Source organism: Aythya fuligula, chromosome 1 (assembly GCF_009819795.1).
Source record: "Aythya fuligula isolate bAytFul2 chromosome 1, bAytFul2.pri, whole genome shotgun sequence".
Taxonomy (NCBI): Eukaryota; Metazoa; Chordata; class Aves; order Anseriformes; family Anatidae; genus Aythya; species Aythya fuligula.
Window position 1 is genome coordinate 43,714,154 of NC_045559.1, and position 17,240 is coordinate 43,731,393.

Genomic DNA, 17,240 nt, shown 5'->3' on the forward strand with positions numbered 1-17,240 from the left:
AATATGCAAGTCTACTTAAAATGTAGCACAGCTGAATCAAGGGAATGGAGACTGCTAACAGTCAGGATCACAATGTTCTAGATGGAGAGTCCCAGAGAATGCATGTGATGTACAAAACCTACCTCTTAAGTGGCGGTTCATAAGCAGTTTTCAAATGAAACCATCTATAGCAATTTTGATACACGTCGTCAGAAATTTAAAAACTATTTTCAAAGAAAAACAAGGAAGTTTGTGATCTGTTCTTCTAGAACATGTGCTGAAATACGCACAGGAGCGTGTTTTCATGCCCCTAACGGACTGAACGCAAGATACACACCACCAGTAGACGAACATCCATATACTACTATGTCTTAGTATTTTAAAGTAAATGTAAGAAACAAAGCTGAGGAGATACAGTAAGTGAAAACAGCATTTCTTCTAGTACACCACAAGCAATCGGTTTTGGTCCCTTCCAGGCTAACATTTTGTGTGCGCTGGCTGAGCGCGGCAGCAGAACACGCCATTTTCTGAGAGAAAAATCACATCGCCAACCCGTTCAGCTTCACCTCCTGTACCTACAGCAAGACGAGGTTCACTCTGACGGAACCTCCGGCCTATTTTTTCGCTGCGTTGTTCAGGGCTGAGGGAGGTGGCAGGGCGGCTGGCTGGTTGCGAACCGGGCGGCATCGCCCGCCTCAGAGCCCTGCAGTTTCCCGGCCGCACGCTAGGGGGTGCCCGCCCCGGCCGCGCTCCCGCCCGGCCACCGCCTCACAGCGACAGGCCACAGGCCCCTCTCTGATTGGCTAGACGCGATCGGCACGGCGGCCAATCAGGCAGCGGCTCCTGAAAGTCTACCCAGCAACAGAGAGCCACGAGGCCCTGAGGCAGAATGTGGGCAGGGAATGGCGCAGGAGAGCGGAGTGCAGTGCTAGGAACGACCTGAAGTAAAATGTTACAGGGCTCAGACCCAGGACTTCAGAACAGCGTTAGCTCACAAGTGCAGCGAACAGGAAGCGCATAGCCTGCGTGCACATTCCCTCTTTAACTGTCATGCTGGTTTAAGACTAGCGAGTTTGTGTTATATTAAATGCTGAGACAAAAAAACACAAAAAGCCAAGCTGGGTCCAAGCACAGCTGTTTTTATTCTTTCCTCTGTTACCAGGCGGCAGCTGTGCCCTTCTACAGAAGCATCAAAATCCAGTTCTTCCCCATGACTGCAGTGGGACGTGACCGTGATGGGGAGATCCACTTCTCCCCCACCCTTGAGCTCTGACTTTTGAGGAAGCGGTTGTGTAACACCAAATCTACATGGATCTATGCCTACTAGGAAACACACCAAAATACGGTTACGTGCTTGGTAAACTAGAGTATGTCCATAGTATAGTTTCAGACAAGTTGAGTGGTGTTGGTCTTGTATATTGTATATTTCATCAATAGCTTCACATTGAATTGTATTCTCATCGCTCTGGTGCCATAATGAATTAAGCAATTGTCCCATGTCATCTGTACCTCTAAGAGAATGATACTACCTCTGACTTTGGCTCATGAATCAATTTCTCATCCTAATATAGCAATTTTAGATTCTTCTCTCTTGAGGAATGACAGCTACACCCTGTTAGGTCTATTTATACAATTGAATCTTTCAACTTGCTGGTGGTTTTCCAGAATTGCCCTTCCATGGTTCAGCAGTTCATGCTTCAGTAGCTATTACACGTTAAGTACATATATAAATACAGATAGATACATACATAATGAAAAAGAGGAAAATGAGTGCATCTTTTCTATACAGCATTTAATTACATATTCCAGCTAACCTTATTCAAATATAACTGCCTTAGAATCACCAGCCTTTAAAACACATGGAGTCTAAGCTCCGAACCTTGTTCTCCAAGAAGAAAGAGAGAGCTTTGTTGACTTCTGTTAGCAAATTTTAACAGGCATTTCAATCCTTATGAGAGTAAAATTGTTTGGAGTGGAACTCAGCCAGAGCAAGTGGTAGATACTGCCTGTCTTCTTACCACAAAGTGTTAGGCATTTCAACTTTTATCAACAACTGAAAACATCAGCTTTCAATTCAGCTGTGAGATCCTAAATGCTAAACAAATACTGCTGTTTCAAATTCCTGTAAAACAAAAATTCAACATTCTTAGAACTCAATTTTAACATAAGCTAAAAGCATTAAGTATGCTTCTCTCTGTAAAAATTCTAATTTTATATATTTTGTGCCTTTTAATATACATGTGTGGAATATTTTCTCACATAGTTTAAATGTTATACTAAAGCTATGTCTTTGGCACTAGACTAACAGTTATATTATCCTAAATACAAAGCAGAGCTAGTAATTCCACGCAAGTGGGCACTAATTGCAATAAGACATTCACAACTTGAAACTTAGCCAACTTCTCATATTCCAAAACTAAAGGCTGAATAACCTGGTTAATGATTCATATACTTGCAGGTTAAAAAAAAAAAAAAAAAAAAAAAAAACAGCATTAATAAAAGTAATGCAAAACGTTCCCTTCATGGTTAGTTTTTTCTATGCATTACAAAGTACAATACTTCATTCTTCCATAGGTGAAATTTCAAGTGATAATTTGATAGACTAAGGCAGGAAGAAGATATTATTAATGGATGCAGAATTACATCCTTTTAAGGTAGACCTCTTTAGAAGCCTTGCTAGATGAAATGACACGATTCTACTAAGTTTACCCATTATGCAGTGCCTTTTCTAAATTAGCTCATTACATACGCAACTATCATTATGCAACCAGTTCTCAAACATTTGCAGCTTGGCATCAGACAGCTCACACCTCTGAAGTATGATATCACTTAACCACGGGCCCTTAAGGTCATTTATAAAATGCTAGAAGAAACAGAAACTGAAAGAAAACTAGAAACAGAAAGGTGATGCTGATTTTATGTTACTAAACGCTTGTTGTGCATAGAAACACACAAGAATCACTACAGAACTCCCAAAGCCATCGTTTCTTGACTGCGGGCAGGAAGCCCCTGGCACAGGAAGGAAGCGTGTGTCTCACAAATTCCGCTCACTGAAGCCCGGTCTCCAGGGTAGGGCCCGGGAGGCCGCAGCCACCCCACGGGGCCCTCTTAAGCCCTCCCGCGGGACCGCAGCGCGCAGCAGGGAGCCCCCCGCGGCCGGCCGGCAGATGGCGGCGGGCAATTTGCATACTGGCTGCGGATTGGCTGAGGAAGAGCCGCAACCGCGAGGCGGAGGCGCCGCCGGGATTCGCCTGTGCCGAGTCTGCCCGGCAACCGGCTAAAAATAGAGCCGGCGCCGCACCCAGAACGGGCGTGACGGCGCCGCTGCGTTTGTGGCGTTGTGCGCGGGCTCCTCGTGCCCTGTGGGTAACAGCGACGCTCGCACTGGCAAAGGGACAGAGGCACGGGAGGGGAGGGCACGGTCCTCTTTGTGGCTCAGGCTGTCGTGGCTCGGATTTGAGTTTTGAATTGAAATGGTTGTTTTAGAAGGGTGGTGGGGTCAATGTTTCCCAATTAAACCATTAAAACCTGCACGTTTTCTTCAGTCCTTAATTTTTAAGTAAGCGTACACAGAAGGCATCACTCAGTCTAGTTTACATACCAAGTTACCTTGGTGACGTGAACGGAAGCAGAGGCATCCACTCACTGCAGCAGACGTACCTGAATCTTCACTAATCACACACGCTGAGACCTGGCATTATGGACTGGTTTGGGCTTCTTCCTATTTTAATTCTTAGTACACCCAACATCATGACACTGTCAGAATTTGTGCTTGCTGACTACAGACAATACTAGGTGTGGAAGGCTGAGCTGGCCAAACCAAGGAATGAAACTAAAGTGGTTAAGTCATCTGTATTTGATTTTTCTCATCAAGAACTGGCTAAAAAAAGCATACAACTTAAAAATACTTCTCTAAATAGACATCCTGTTACAAGTAAATTAATTCATGACTTAAGTTTTATCATTTTCAACCTACAAAACACAAGCTTAACTTTTAGTACCACTGAGTCGTAGGCGTAGACTCTTCTGACTGCAGCAGAAGCCAGAAGAGGTCTCCAAACTTTCCTACCCACATCTGCCCACAGGTTTCGGTTTCATGGAACTGGTTGCAGGCAGGTCAAAGCCAACAGAGCACAACGAATTAGAACAGCACCCAATACATGCACAGGGTGCTCATCCAGGTCTTCTGCAGCCTGAAAAGCACCATCTGACCACGTCTAGTACATAAAGATATCTGTATTCTCTACAGGGTCACAGTAATTAAATGAGGAGAAAATGAAGAAAGGTGGCTAACACAGTCACAGTGACCACTGACAACAGCTGATAGCTTTTGAATGACTCAACAAAATAGAATCACAAAACTAATGAAAAGCCACAAGAGGAAAATAAATCTTCAAAGTAACATCAGAAAAAAAGGTGGGGGAGGAAATATTTTTTTTGTTTGCAAAAGCTACAATTTATAGAACTTCTAGTATCCATATATAGTCTTAAAATTGTTAGTTACAAGCATCCTTCTGTAAGGAAAGGCAGCTCACCCCATGAATGTTAGCTGGTCTCTGCTAATACTCTTTAGCTCAGCAACCATTCCTCCCTACCCACAAGACATTTTTTTCATTAACCAACAGAAGCTATATGTTTTCTAAGAGAAGCTAATGTTGGGGAGAGACAGCAATTGAAAAAATAAACTTATGAACCTACTATTCTATTCATTACTAGATTCAAGAAAACAAATATGTTTTCAGTGCTGGTAACCCAGAGTATTAATAGGCTAAGAGTCCTAAGTAATACAGGTAGTGCATGTTTTTACAGTAATAAACAGTCTCTCTCTTTAATAAGTTTCTATAGCAGTCGATTTCTTATTATACTAAGCATACCATAGAATAAGATTTATTTACCCTACTACAAGTGTACAGCAACAGATTACATTTTATTGGGTCAATGGGCAGACAATTATTTTTCGGTATTCGCTGCTAGGCAAAGATTTTTCAAATGTCTGCAACTGTAAGGGCTTAAAAGAAAAATTACCCAAGATACCACCCAAGCTACACTTTAAATGTTTTATAACATTCAAATATGTAAGCAGTCATAACACAGATGATTCTTCAACTTAACTCAAAACAAGCTCTGCAGACACAAACAGATCGCCAGACTGAAATAAATGTTTTGCTAAACTGACCAAGGAACAGGAAGCACAGAGTGGACAAACACAGGATGGTTTATGTAGTTCCAGTCACAGAAACAAAGGTCAAGAACAATACAACTGCTTTTGAAAGGGTTTTTAATGACAAGAACTACCCTGGAATGGGTAGCTATATCCTCCCTTTCTAGAGCCCTCAACCATGCTGCCCCTTGTCTCACCACACTTGCTGGCTGCACAGTCAGTACCTTCACAATCTCACTATACACAATCTTCCAGAGTTCTTTCAAGACCAAACAGCATCTTATTTTTAATCCTTACTGTATAAAAGAAACTCTATTCTCACACTACTATCTTCTTGAGACAGCTGAAATTCAATGCAAGTACATAAGAATTTTGAAGTAACACTGGCTGCAAGAGGCACAATTGTATGCACTTATTCGTCTTATCAATGGTTTTGACTGAACAAAATTGCATCCACTCTGCATAAGCTTTGTTGATACTGCATGACACTATGCAATTGTTTGTGTACAACAAATGAAATTATGCAAGAATATGATGCAAGCATTTGTGCGGTTGCATGTGAACTCAGATTTCAGGCACATTAGTGCTAACCTTTTTGATGTGAGTTTAGCCCAATGGATTCAAAGCAACCCAGCAAGCAAAAAAAACCTTAGCCCAGATCAATTGTCTGATGCTATTAACCATGCAGCTGCTCTTAGCACTTAAGCCAGCAAAAAACAGCGGGCAGGAAGGGGAACAGAGAACTGCTTCAAGCTGACCTTGTTGCCCACAAGCCTTCAAATGCAACTTACATTACCTGTACATGTATAGCACCGAGCTAGATCAGTTACTTGGTTAGTAGGATAGTGCTTTGTTGAACTTGGCTCCTTGAGCTGGCTAACAAAATCTGATGAAAACCAGGGCTGCTACACTGGAATATGCAATGGGAGAACCTTGGGTTTGCTGGGTGTTGATGTACGACTTGAGGATTACTGTAATGGGCAGATCTTCTGGAGGCTGACATGTCCCATATGAAGTCAGCTCCATCTGGTTATTTGGGAATTTAGGGATATGGCAAGGAAGCTGTTCCCACGTAGAAATATATTTGGTACATTCAAGTAGATGTCATTTTAATTGTTTTTAAATGCTTACAACTAGTCCTCTGACATGAAAGCAGTATGTGCAACAATACTCATTTCATATGTAATATGTAGTTATTTCTCGAATGCTTCAAGAACAAACTGTTGTAAATAAACAGATTAAAGATCTAATTTCACTTCTGGTTTTAGACTGTACCAAATTTTACAGTGATGGAAGGACCCTGAAACACACAGCAGCTTTCAGACAGATTATTAAAAAGGGAAAAAAAAGTTTGCCTCTTCCCAATACGTAACATCAAGCTCTGAATGTGAAATTTACCTTAAAATATTTCCAGATCTATGTATTCAGATAGAGACATCAAATGTTGATTATACTCAGTATTATAAGATCAGTCCATCCCTTTAAAACAATTTCAGTAAATATCCTGCAGCATGTACAAATATTTTATTCTCTACTTTAAAAAGATTATTTTTGTTAGTCCATATAAATATACATGCGTGCTAAGCTCTTTGCCAGCTGACCTGGTGGTCATCAAGTGTGTTATTGCTAAACATTAATTTGGTGCTTTCGATGGGGGTGGCAAGCTTTATTCTGTAACATTCTCAAGTCTTCCTGGTCACATGAAAACAGTTACACGTGCACAAACTGTAGAAATTTTCTGTGGAAATTCTCTACTCACACATCTGCTTGGATCATCCATTAATTTAATGATTTGGTATCTATTTTAAACACACCAGGAAAAATTAATTAAGGAAAGATATATTTATAGCCCACAGTTGGTTTGGATGGCTCTACTTAATATTCACTTATCCCAAATAAACACTAAGTGTTATCACCACAAAGTTGAGCACTGCATCAACAAAGAAGGTCAGACTGCTAAGAGAAATCCACGTCTAGTGTGCCAGAGTATACTTAAGAAAACGTAACATGAAGCTTGAAAAGGCTTAGCCAAAAATTAATTATATGTTACATAAACATGATTTGCAAGAATCACATTTTCTTTGATTATCCAGTGCAGACAGAGTCATTTGTAACAAGGACCAACAGGGAGAAGCAACTCCCTTAAGGAGTCACTTTATCCCAAAACTTGAGATAAAATTTCTAATCTTTAAGGAAGGTTAACAGTATTAAAGTGTTCCCCCAATTGTTTTTGCTACGAAGCCAGATAACTGATGTTTCTGGCTCTATTCTTTCCTGAAGATAAAAGAAACTAATAATTTGAGAAGCCATATTTGGAGAAGATAAAAAAAAAAAAAATCCAAACACTAGCTCTGTTTGGAATATACCAAACAATTGGGAGTTTTTGCACATCTAAGCCTCTTCACTAAGTATTACAAAAAGCTTGCAAGCAATCACTTTAGTTTTTAATTATGCAGTACAATACAACTTCACAGTAAATACAAATCATAAATTTATCTTCCTGTGTAGCTAATCATCGTGTCATATCTTGATTTGGGGATTAAGATTACTGCTAGGGTTTATAAACTTCCAGCAACTTTGAAAGCACACAGAAAAGCAAGGAAGCTAACCAAAGCGCACTAGCAAGAGGCATTTGCCAACAGCCTTAGGCCATTTTTTGCTTTGTAAACATTTGTTAGGTTGTAACTGCATATAACAGAAGCCCAGAAATGAATAAAATCTTTCTAGAGTATTGTAATTTTTGCAGGAGGTAGGAGTGGAAATCCTACAGTTTAGGCTTTTTTGAGCCTAGATCCTAGGCTACCATACAGTGATCAAAGTTTCATAGTTATTCTACGTGACAACTGGCAACATTAACAAATCGCATCCCTTTTCTTATATTAGCAACTCTTTCAAAAAGATCAAGCTGATAACCTGCTATGGAAAGGAAAACTAACCCCCTCCGAACTACACTACATGCATAAATTATCTAGGGATAATGTGGGTCTCTTGCTGAATGAGGGGGGTGTCCTGGTCATGGGAGACGCTGAGAAGGCAGAGATACTGAGTGCTTTCTTTGCTTCAGAGTTTGCTTCAAGGACACTCCCCCAGGACTCCTCGCTCCTGGCAACAGGACAAAGGGTCTGGGAAATGGAGGGCTCCCCCCCGGTGGACGTGAGGGTGGTTTGGGAGCATCTGAGTGAGCTCAACGCACACAAATCCATGGGTCCCGGTGGGATGCATCTGCATGTGCTAAGGGAGCTGGCAGATGTGATCGCCGAACCACTCTCTATTATCTTAAAGGTCTGGAGAACGGGTGAGGTGCTTGAAGACTGAAGGATAGTCAATGTCACTCCAGTCTTCAAGAAGGGCAGGAAGGAGGATCCGGGAAACTACAGGCCAGTCAGTCTCACCTCTGTCCCTGTTAAGGCATTGGAGCAGCTTGTTCTGGATGCCATCTCCAAGCAATTGGAAGAGAAGAAGGTTATGAGTCAGCATGGATTCACCAAGGGGAAGTCATGCACGACCAACCTCGTTGCCTTCTATGATGGCATCACCAGCTGGGTAGATGGGGGGGAGCGGTGGATGTCATCTACCTTGACTTTAGCAAGGCTTTCGATACTGTCTCCCATGACATCCTACTAGCAAAGCTGAGAAAGTGTGGGATAGATGAGTGGATGGCAAGGTGGTTTGAGAACTGGCTGACTGGCTGAGCTCAGAGGGTGGTGATCAGCAGAGCAGAGTCTGGCTGGAGGCCTGTGACTAGCGGTGATCCCCAGGGGTTGGTGCTGGGTCTGTACTTGTTAAACATCTTCATCGATGACCTTGATGAGGGAATAGTGTCTGCCGTCAGCAAGTACACTGATGACACAAAGCTGGGAGGAGTGGCTGACACGCCAGAAGGCTGTGGTGCCATTCAGTGAGACCCGGACAGGCTGGAGAGATGGGCAGGAAGAAACCAAATGAGATTTAATAAGAGCAAGTGTAGAGTCCTGCACCTGGGAAGGAACAACCCAAAGTATCAGTACAGGCTGGGGGACAACCTGCTGGAGAGGAGCTCTGAGGAGGACCTGGGGATCCTGGTAGACGACAGGTCGACCATGAGCCAGCAGTGTGCCCTTGTGGCCAAGAGGGCTAATGGGATCCTGGCATGCATTAAAAGGAGCGTGGCCAGCAGGTCAAGGGAGGTAATCCTCCCCCTCTACTCTGTCCTGGTCAGGCCTCACCTGGAGTACTGTGTCCAGTTCTGGGCTCCCTGGTACAAGAAAAACAGGGATCTCCTGAAAAGAGTCCAGCAGAGGGCCACAAAGATGATACAGGGCCTGGAGCATCTTCCCTATGAAGAAAGGCTGAGAGACCTGGGTCTGTCCAGCCTGGAGAAGAGAAGACTGAGAGGGGATCTCCTCAGTGTATATAAATATCTGAGGGGTGGGGGACAGAAGGATGTAGCCAACCTCTCAGTTGTTTCTGGGGATAGGACAAGGTGCAATGGCTGCAAGTTAGAGCCCAGGAAGTTCTGCACTAACATGCGAAAGAACTTTTTCACTGTGAGGGTGACAGAGCATTGGAACAGGCTGCCTAGGAAGGTTGTAGAGTCTCCTTCTCTGGAGATATTCAAGGCCTGTCTGGACGCCTACCAGGGCAGCGTGCTCTGAGGAACCTGCTTTGGCGGGGGGGGGGGGGGGTGGACCTGATGATCTTTCGAGGTCCCTTCTAACCCCTACAGTTCTGTGGTTGTGTGAAATAGAAAAAGATCAAGAATGTGATCATCAGTACCCTTCCAAAGATGTTTCTAAGGATGTGAAGCCTGTAGTAGAAAGAACCTGAAGAACTGATCTCCATTTTTCCATTATATACCCAGATAACTGAACAAAGTCTTTTTTCCATCAAACTACATTTAAATTTAGCACAGCTGAAATACAATCAAAGTAATCTGTGCACATGCCACCAACGAACACATTTAATCTACACAGTTGGGCAGTGTGCTCTCTAGAAGAGGTCAGTAAGAAGCAGTCCCAAGGAGGAGCAGTATGAAGATGACCATGGTGACTGTAAGATGCAACGGAAGATGCACTTGTATTCTCTGGTACCAGCCACAACAAAAAGGCAAAACCAAAAAAGCTTTATTTTTGTTGATATAATTGCAGGCTGGTTTTAAGAAGTGTCTGGGAGTAAGAAAAAACAATAAGCAGACAGACAAGCCATGCGTACACATAAAATCAGTCATATCTATACATTTTCACGTGAAAGAAGTAGCAAGGAAGTAACAAAGACTTCGAAATAAGAGATTTTTCTAGTTCAAATTTTCCTTCTACATAATGAGCAATTCTTGTAAGACTTGTAGGTACTAATTCCAAGGTTTAAGGTATAACTTTTTCAAGTTTACCCACCAATTGATTTTAGCCAGAGTTATGAAAAATTTAAAAGAGCATTAAGATTGTTTTTATTACCAAAATATTAGCATTAGCTGCCAGATACTAAAAATTGCCCTCTAAAAAGGGGCCTTTAAAGATGAACTGATGCCCCTCCCTGTCTTCTGAAGGAGTGTGACAACTTCAGCAAAGAATTAGTAATTGCAGAGTTGAGAAGGTACTTTTCAAGCAATTATCCTCCAAATATGCTATACACTTTTATATATACATTTATGTAAAAATACTTTTTAGAAAATGTGTGCATACGTGTTTGTAAACTTTGTGTATTTTGTATTTATACATGGTTGTAGAAAGTGTGATCAATTCTCTATCTTTTCTGATTATAATTAAATACTGAGCGTATGGAATAAGTTATTTGCATAGAATTTTAAAAGTGATTCTCTATGGAAGCTGAAAAACATGCACATGGTAGAAGATAAGACAGACAAAAAAGCAAACTTATCTTTAGCCACAATCCCTTTGGGAAAAGGAAGTTTGGTATCTCTAGTCAGATATGCAAAAAAATCATACAGCTGAAGACACTGCTTCTGAAATATAATTTTTAATTCATATAAGACACACAGACTTCTATTAGATCTGAGATATGAATTCCAAATGTCTGACTTCCACTTCTTTAATCAACAAATAAGATGAAAGCTTCACTTTGCATCATCATCGTATTTCTTTTGACTGTTTACCATTCTGACACGGTGAGATAAACGATTCATTCAGTGAATGCTGCAGGTAAAATAAACATACAGATAAATATACTTGAAGACACTGCAAGGAATGCTAGATTTAAGGGGATCTTACAAAATTCTTCAAGTTGCCTGACATACTTTAAATGCAAATAGATAAATGTAGCACCTTTGAAGTCTAAGGGTGAAGCAGAAGTAAGGAAGAGACAGCTTATGCTTCACAATCTGTTTTTACTTAGGAACATCCTACATGATCTAGACCAATAGGATGCCAAACAAACATTACTTAGAAGTTCTTTGTTTTAAGGGCTAGGTACATAGAAGGCTTAGAAGATCCAATTCTAGAATGAGAAGGTAATTTTAAGTAGTCCAAACTAGGAGACACTGAACAACTCTAAGAAGCTTTAGAATGCCTATCAAGAAACATAACCCTTTTTTTGTTTCAATTCAAGGAATTCAAATGAAGCAAGGAAGAACTTGAGAAAGTGCAGCATAGCACATTCTTTAAGATCCGCACACCAATAAAACCTGATTAAAATAAAGAACAGTTAAGACTTCAACAAATCTGTACCGTACTTTCATATATGTTTGTTACATTTCATTTACTCATCTTTCTTTTCCAGTCTGAAAATTTTAATTTCAGAAGAATGTTAAAACAGTTTAAAAGCTGTATCAAAAAGAAATGGGAATTCAAAATACACTTGCAGAAGGAAGTCATTAACCGAGGGAAAGAAGAAATGAGGCTGCTGCCAGTAGGGTTTGTAGAGCTTTTCTAAGAACGCACAACACAGTGCAAGGGGTGTACAGCAGGGAACACTGTAAAAATCACAATGTATTAGGGCTAATGCAGTGAAAAGAAATATTGAAAGCAAGTTATTCTTGGACATAGAATCTTTTTCCCCCGGTCTGCTGTTGTAGCCGACACACAACTAATCCAATGTAATCCTGCCTCAAAATACTGAAGACAACTCAACAAGTCCTAATTTACCATTAGGAACACGTAAATTTACAAAATCAGTTTTGTTGCCACTTTGTTTCCCACCCCTGACAGCTTGAAGGTTCACCACCTTCTAGATGGGGAAGAAATAATTATTTAATTGTTATGAGTAAAACTAGCTTTTATATAGGTCCTTCCCCAGCTAGACTTGCGTTCCAGCAGTGCTGCTGCTGTATTTGCTCATTGTATTCATCTGCAGCCAAGAGACCACCACAACTGCTAACCAACGCCTCTCAGTTCCATCTCAGCTTTGACATTTGCCATTTGGGAGCACTCACTGGAACCTAATGCTCTTTAAACAACCTGATCTCATTCCTCTTCCTTTTTCCAAAGATCTGTAATACTGACTGCATACCATCAGGAATCAAATGAAAATGCAGGCTTTTCACAGCTGTTTTTACAAAGTACAATCAAGTAGAATTTTCAGGGAGCAGTGAATGCTCTTTCTTTACAGTTAGGAATTTGCTTATACAATTCTGTTTTGATGGCCTTCTCCTATAAGTATTTTTTTTCCTTTACACACTAAGTCCATCAAAAAAATCACAGACAGCAAACCACTAAAAAAAAAAAAAAAAAAAAGGCAGAAACCTCCTTCTCTCCTATATTGTTCTGATTATTTTTTTTCAACAGATAAAACATATTGAGATATTTGCATACGACAAGAAACAGACGGTGCTACAGGAATCCCACTCAAAATTTCAGCATCTCTCTTGCCCTTTCCCATTTCTAGCTTCTCCATGTAACGTAGCAAGAACAGAAGAGAGTTTCAGAATAAAGGTAGTAATAAATGCAAACCAGATGACAGCTTACTTACTAGTAAGCAAGCTGTCAGTAAGTAAGCTTACTAGAAGATAGTTCCTCTTACTAGTTCACTATCTAGATTTATTCTAGTCTTGGAAGACACACACTCAACGCGTGAGATTAAGAAGGATCAAGGAATGCTATACACAAGCATACACGTGTTTTTCTATCTTACCAAACACGGACTGACCCTAAGCAGCTGTGAATGACTTCACCAATGCTCAGCCATCCAGCAGGAGATTCCATAGAGGCAGGGAAGAAAGGAAATGGCAAAAATCCATGCAGAGTACATACACCTGCAAGTAAGAATGCTATGACACAACTGTAACCTTGACAGACTGCCCAGATCGATCATCATCTAACCCGGATGGGTTTACAGCAAAAAAAGCGCCCTGTAGGAGAATAGCCTGTACCCGGTTACTTGGCAATACTTGAATGCAGTTCCAGTCTTCAAGAGAGGCAGCAATGAGGTTTCTAGAGCTCTAGTAGAATCAACACCATGGCTACTGGGTAGCACCATCTTCAATAGTTCATCAGAATGCGTCTCTATATGAACTCCGTTTAAGCTTTCTCCCGTTTAATGCACGTAAGCATTAAGAAGTATTCCCAACTGACTTGTAACATGAGCTCTGTTACATGAACTATATGCTGCATCATGTCCCTTTGGGTTGGATAAGTACTGAGGAAGAAAGAGAAGAGAGGATGAACTTGTACTAACTAGGTATAGGCTCTTGGGAAGAGAATGATGAATGGCTATACGTTGATGAAATACTAAATAAATGAAATGAGGCGTGCACTTCAGGCAATAGCTCTTCAAATAATAGCCTTAATCAGGGACAAAAAGCAAGTGCTTAGGTTAATAATTTTGAAAGGGGAGACAACAAACCTGACTAATATTGCACAGATGTCTCAAGGATGCAGAGTAAAATTATTTTTATATAAAGGTAATTCAGCTATTGCACTTTCTCATCTTGCAAAAGAAGACAACTAGAAAGTTTTATATCGCAATCAGAAATGAAATGCCTGGAAGATTTCAGAGCAGTATCAGATTGCCAAAGAGAAAAATCTTACATTTTTATTTTTTCGTATAAATCAATCCAGCTGAGAGTTTTCTGATTTACAGTAGAACCTTCAAGGGTATACGCTGCCAGACTGTATCAGCAAGCAAGAAATCAAGAATGACCTGAGTTTGTGTGCTGAAACTGCATGACCTACTGTATTATAAGCTATCTTTTGTCTCAGTGACAACATTGATTCTTTTAGGTAGAAATACCTAGCAGATCAACTTGACTGCCTTATCTCCCAGAACACTTCTAAGCATTTTAAAGGGAAAAAAAAAATCATTTTAAAAGATAATGGAAGTCCAGCTGGAAGTATGCTTCCCAAACACCTTGGTAAGGGCAAATAATGGATAGTATGTTACATGCATCATTTTTTCCACTCATTTGATGACAGGGTCTGACAGGATGTTCATAACTAACTTATTCTAACACCGTCTCTGGACTAGATATAAACTACTACAGAAATTCTTGCACGTAGGTATGTATGCAGAGGACTTCTGAAACCTGGCATATTCATCCGGCTATTGAATTAGTCCAAGCAATCAGAAGTATACTTTTGGTAATATCTCTTTAGTTAAAAGCTTCATTTCAGATAGTTACTTTACTAGTAAACTCTTACTGGCATAGCTTTCGTTGAAAACTGGATTTCTGTAACCAGTAAACAATAAAGAGCATTAAAATTACTCAAAAAAGTTGGTCACTTAACAAGGGTGATGCCACTTGAATTAGTCACAGAGACTGATGATTGCAAAGTTAATGAGCACTAGTTGCTAAGTACATTGTATTTATCTTCTGTGTTGTGCGATAACCAAATATCAACACCTGTACCTGTAGTAAAACACCAGTACAAGGAATCTGACATGTTTTCTGTGAAGTACAGGCTTATTGTTAATATTGCAAAGGAATATGGTCTCACATACAAATATCTATCTATCTATATATATATGTTATAATATATATATACGTATAATAATACATACATATATGTATCAGTTGATTTTGCAGTCCACAAACAAAGTAGACTTTCAGGCTTGAGCAATTTTGGGGTAACAAATAGTGAACCTGCATGAAGGCATTTAACTGTTGAGTATTCTACACTGCTTCCTCTTCCACAAAAGTATTCTAAACCTTCATACATTCTGGAATCTGCCTTAAAAGGCAAAAACAGTTATCAGTACTCCCCCAGTTGTAGACAGCAAAGAACAGTGGCTTGCAGGCAAATGAACAGATGCCCCAGAATCTTTAGTAGGAATGACTAGTAAGATCATACATACTAGCTTGGTGGACTAGATAAAGATATCTAGAGATAGAACTCATGCCTCTTGTGCTCAGAAAAAAACGTGTCTAAAGTCACTTTCATTGCCAGTGTTGCATTCGTAAGTGAAAAGGATGAAAGTAAACAAAAGCAAAATGCATTTCTTCCATTGTTTTGCTTGCTACTGCAATTCTGTTTTTATTTTTAAAAATTCACGAAGTACTGATAGTCCGCATAAGACATCAAGCTAGCATTTCACAGTGGTATATAATACCAAAACAAAACAAAACAAAACAAAACAAAAAAAAAAAAAAAGAGCTGCCAGGTGTAGGTTTAATATGCAGCACTGGTTTTGTTAGAAAGGTCAATAAAAATGGTTTGGAGTCTGAAACAACAACAACAAAAAAAATGGCTGTAGCAATACCACCAACGCTTTCAGTAGTGGTTAATACTTGGTCTCTAAATGACTTCCCCAAGTTGCTGTCTAAAGAGCTCAGAATACCTCTACAAAAACTGTCCTTAATATTACCACTGTGCAAGGGAGAAAGGCAGCTGCTGATGAAGCAACAAACCAGAAGCACCATCACCACAGACATGATAAAGTACGCGTGAGAAGTATTATAAATAATTCTTCACGTATGTTATATATATATATATATATGTAACATATAAATATGTACTATAAATATTATTTTAGACTCCTTGTCTCTCTAAGCTCCACAGAAAATTATATGGAGAAAAATGCATCCATACATGGTCACTCAGGTTGAAAGAATCAAGGAAGCTTCCCAAATATCACCCTAAAACCAAACTGCCAGAAGCAGACAGTATTAATGATGCTCAAGAATGCCTCTATAAACAACTGGTACAAAAACCTCAAAAAGAAAGCCCTCTCATATTCTAAAGACTTACACCTAGCTGTAATGAAAGCCTTCCAGAAAGTTTCTACTCAGTTTTAATATCTGAAGGAGTACTCTGTATATAGCTCCTCCACAGCCTGAGATTTACCTGCAGATCCAGTGAGCCACAATGCTTGTTTGTTCCCTGTAAGCAAACAGCAGGTTCACATTATCCCAAAGTATAGAGTAAATTTCACTTAGAATGACTGCAGATGTCAGTTTTCAGTTTCTTTTTTTCCTTTCTGCCATGCCCATAAGGTAGTTGAGCTGCTTCCTGATAATTTTGCAGGCAGTAGCTAACAGGCTCTCCCGAGGGTTTTGTATGTGTATCAGTCTCTTTCCAAGTTTGCATCTGTAATTATAAAACTATCTTATTTATGTACCTAAAAGGTAAGCATTAGCTGGATCATACTCATTTGTCATCACCACTGGACCTTCTTGGGGAAGAATTTCTCTAAATAATAGAATGCTAAAAAAGGCTTGTCTAAACAAAGGCTTGAAAAAATGATTGAGCTAGACAACTTCCTAAGAACCTTTCCAATCTGAATTTTGTTTGCTAGTTATTACTAGCTTCTTTAAAGTTGTGTGCAGCCCCAGTGAAGACTTTCTGCATAAAAACCTACTGAGGCTTGAAGGAACCGTTAAGTATTTGTTTTGAGAATACAAATACTACAAATTTTATTTTCCAAATTAAAATAAGGCAAATTTCTGCAATCTTCTGTGAGTACACAAGACTCAATGTACCAAGACAGTGTTAAAACTTCCTTCCCTCTTTATGAGAAAACGGATACAAAAACTCTACTTTCAAGCTGCAATGTTCTGATTCCAACAAAAAAAGACTTTGAAAAGGAAGTCATGAAAAAGAATACCACGACGATGTTAACCTGCAAGCTCCAAAATGTTAATCAAGAAAAACAGATTCTGCTTAGCATGTTTCAGCAAAATCCTTACATAATAATGACAAAAAAGAGAGGAAGCAGTTTTCTTTTGTTCAGGGCA

General features: G+C 40.0%; 1 protein-coding gene across 9 annotated transcripts in view; it reads right to left on the bottom strand.

Moving 5' to 3' along the window:
• Positions 1-17,240, bottom strand: part of ATF7IP (activating transcription factor 7 interacting protein) — a 106,435-nt gene that overhangs the window by 57,734 nt on the left and 31,461 nt on the right. The gene's annotated exons all lie outside the window — the stretch shown is intronic.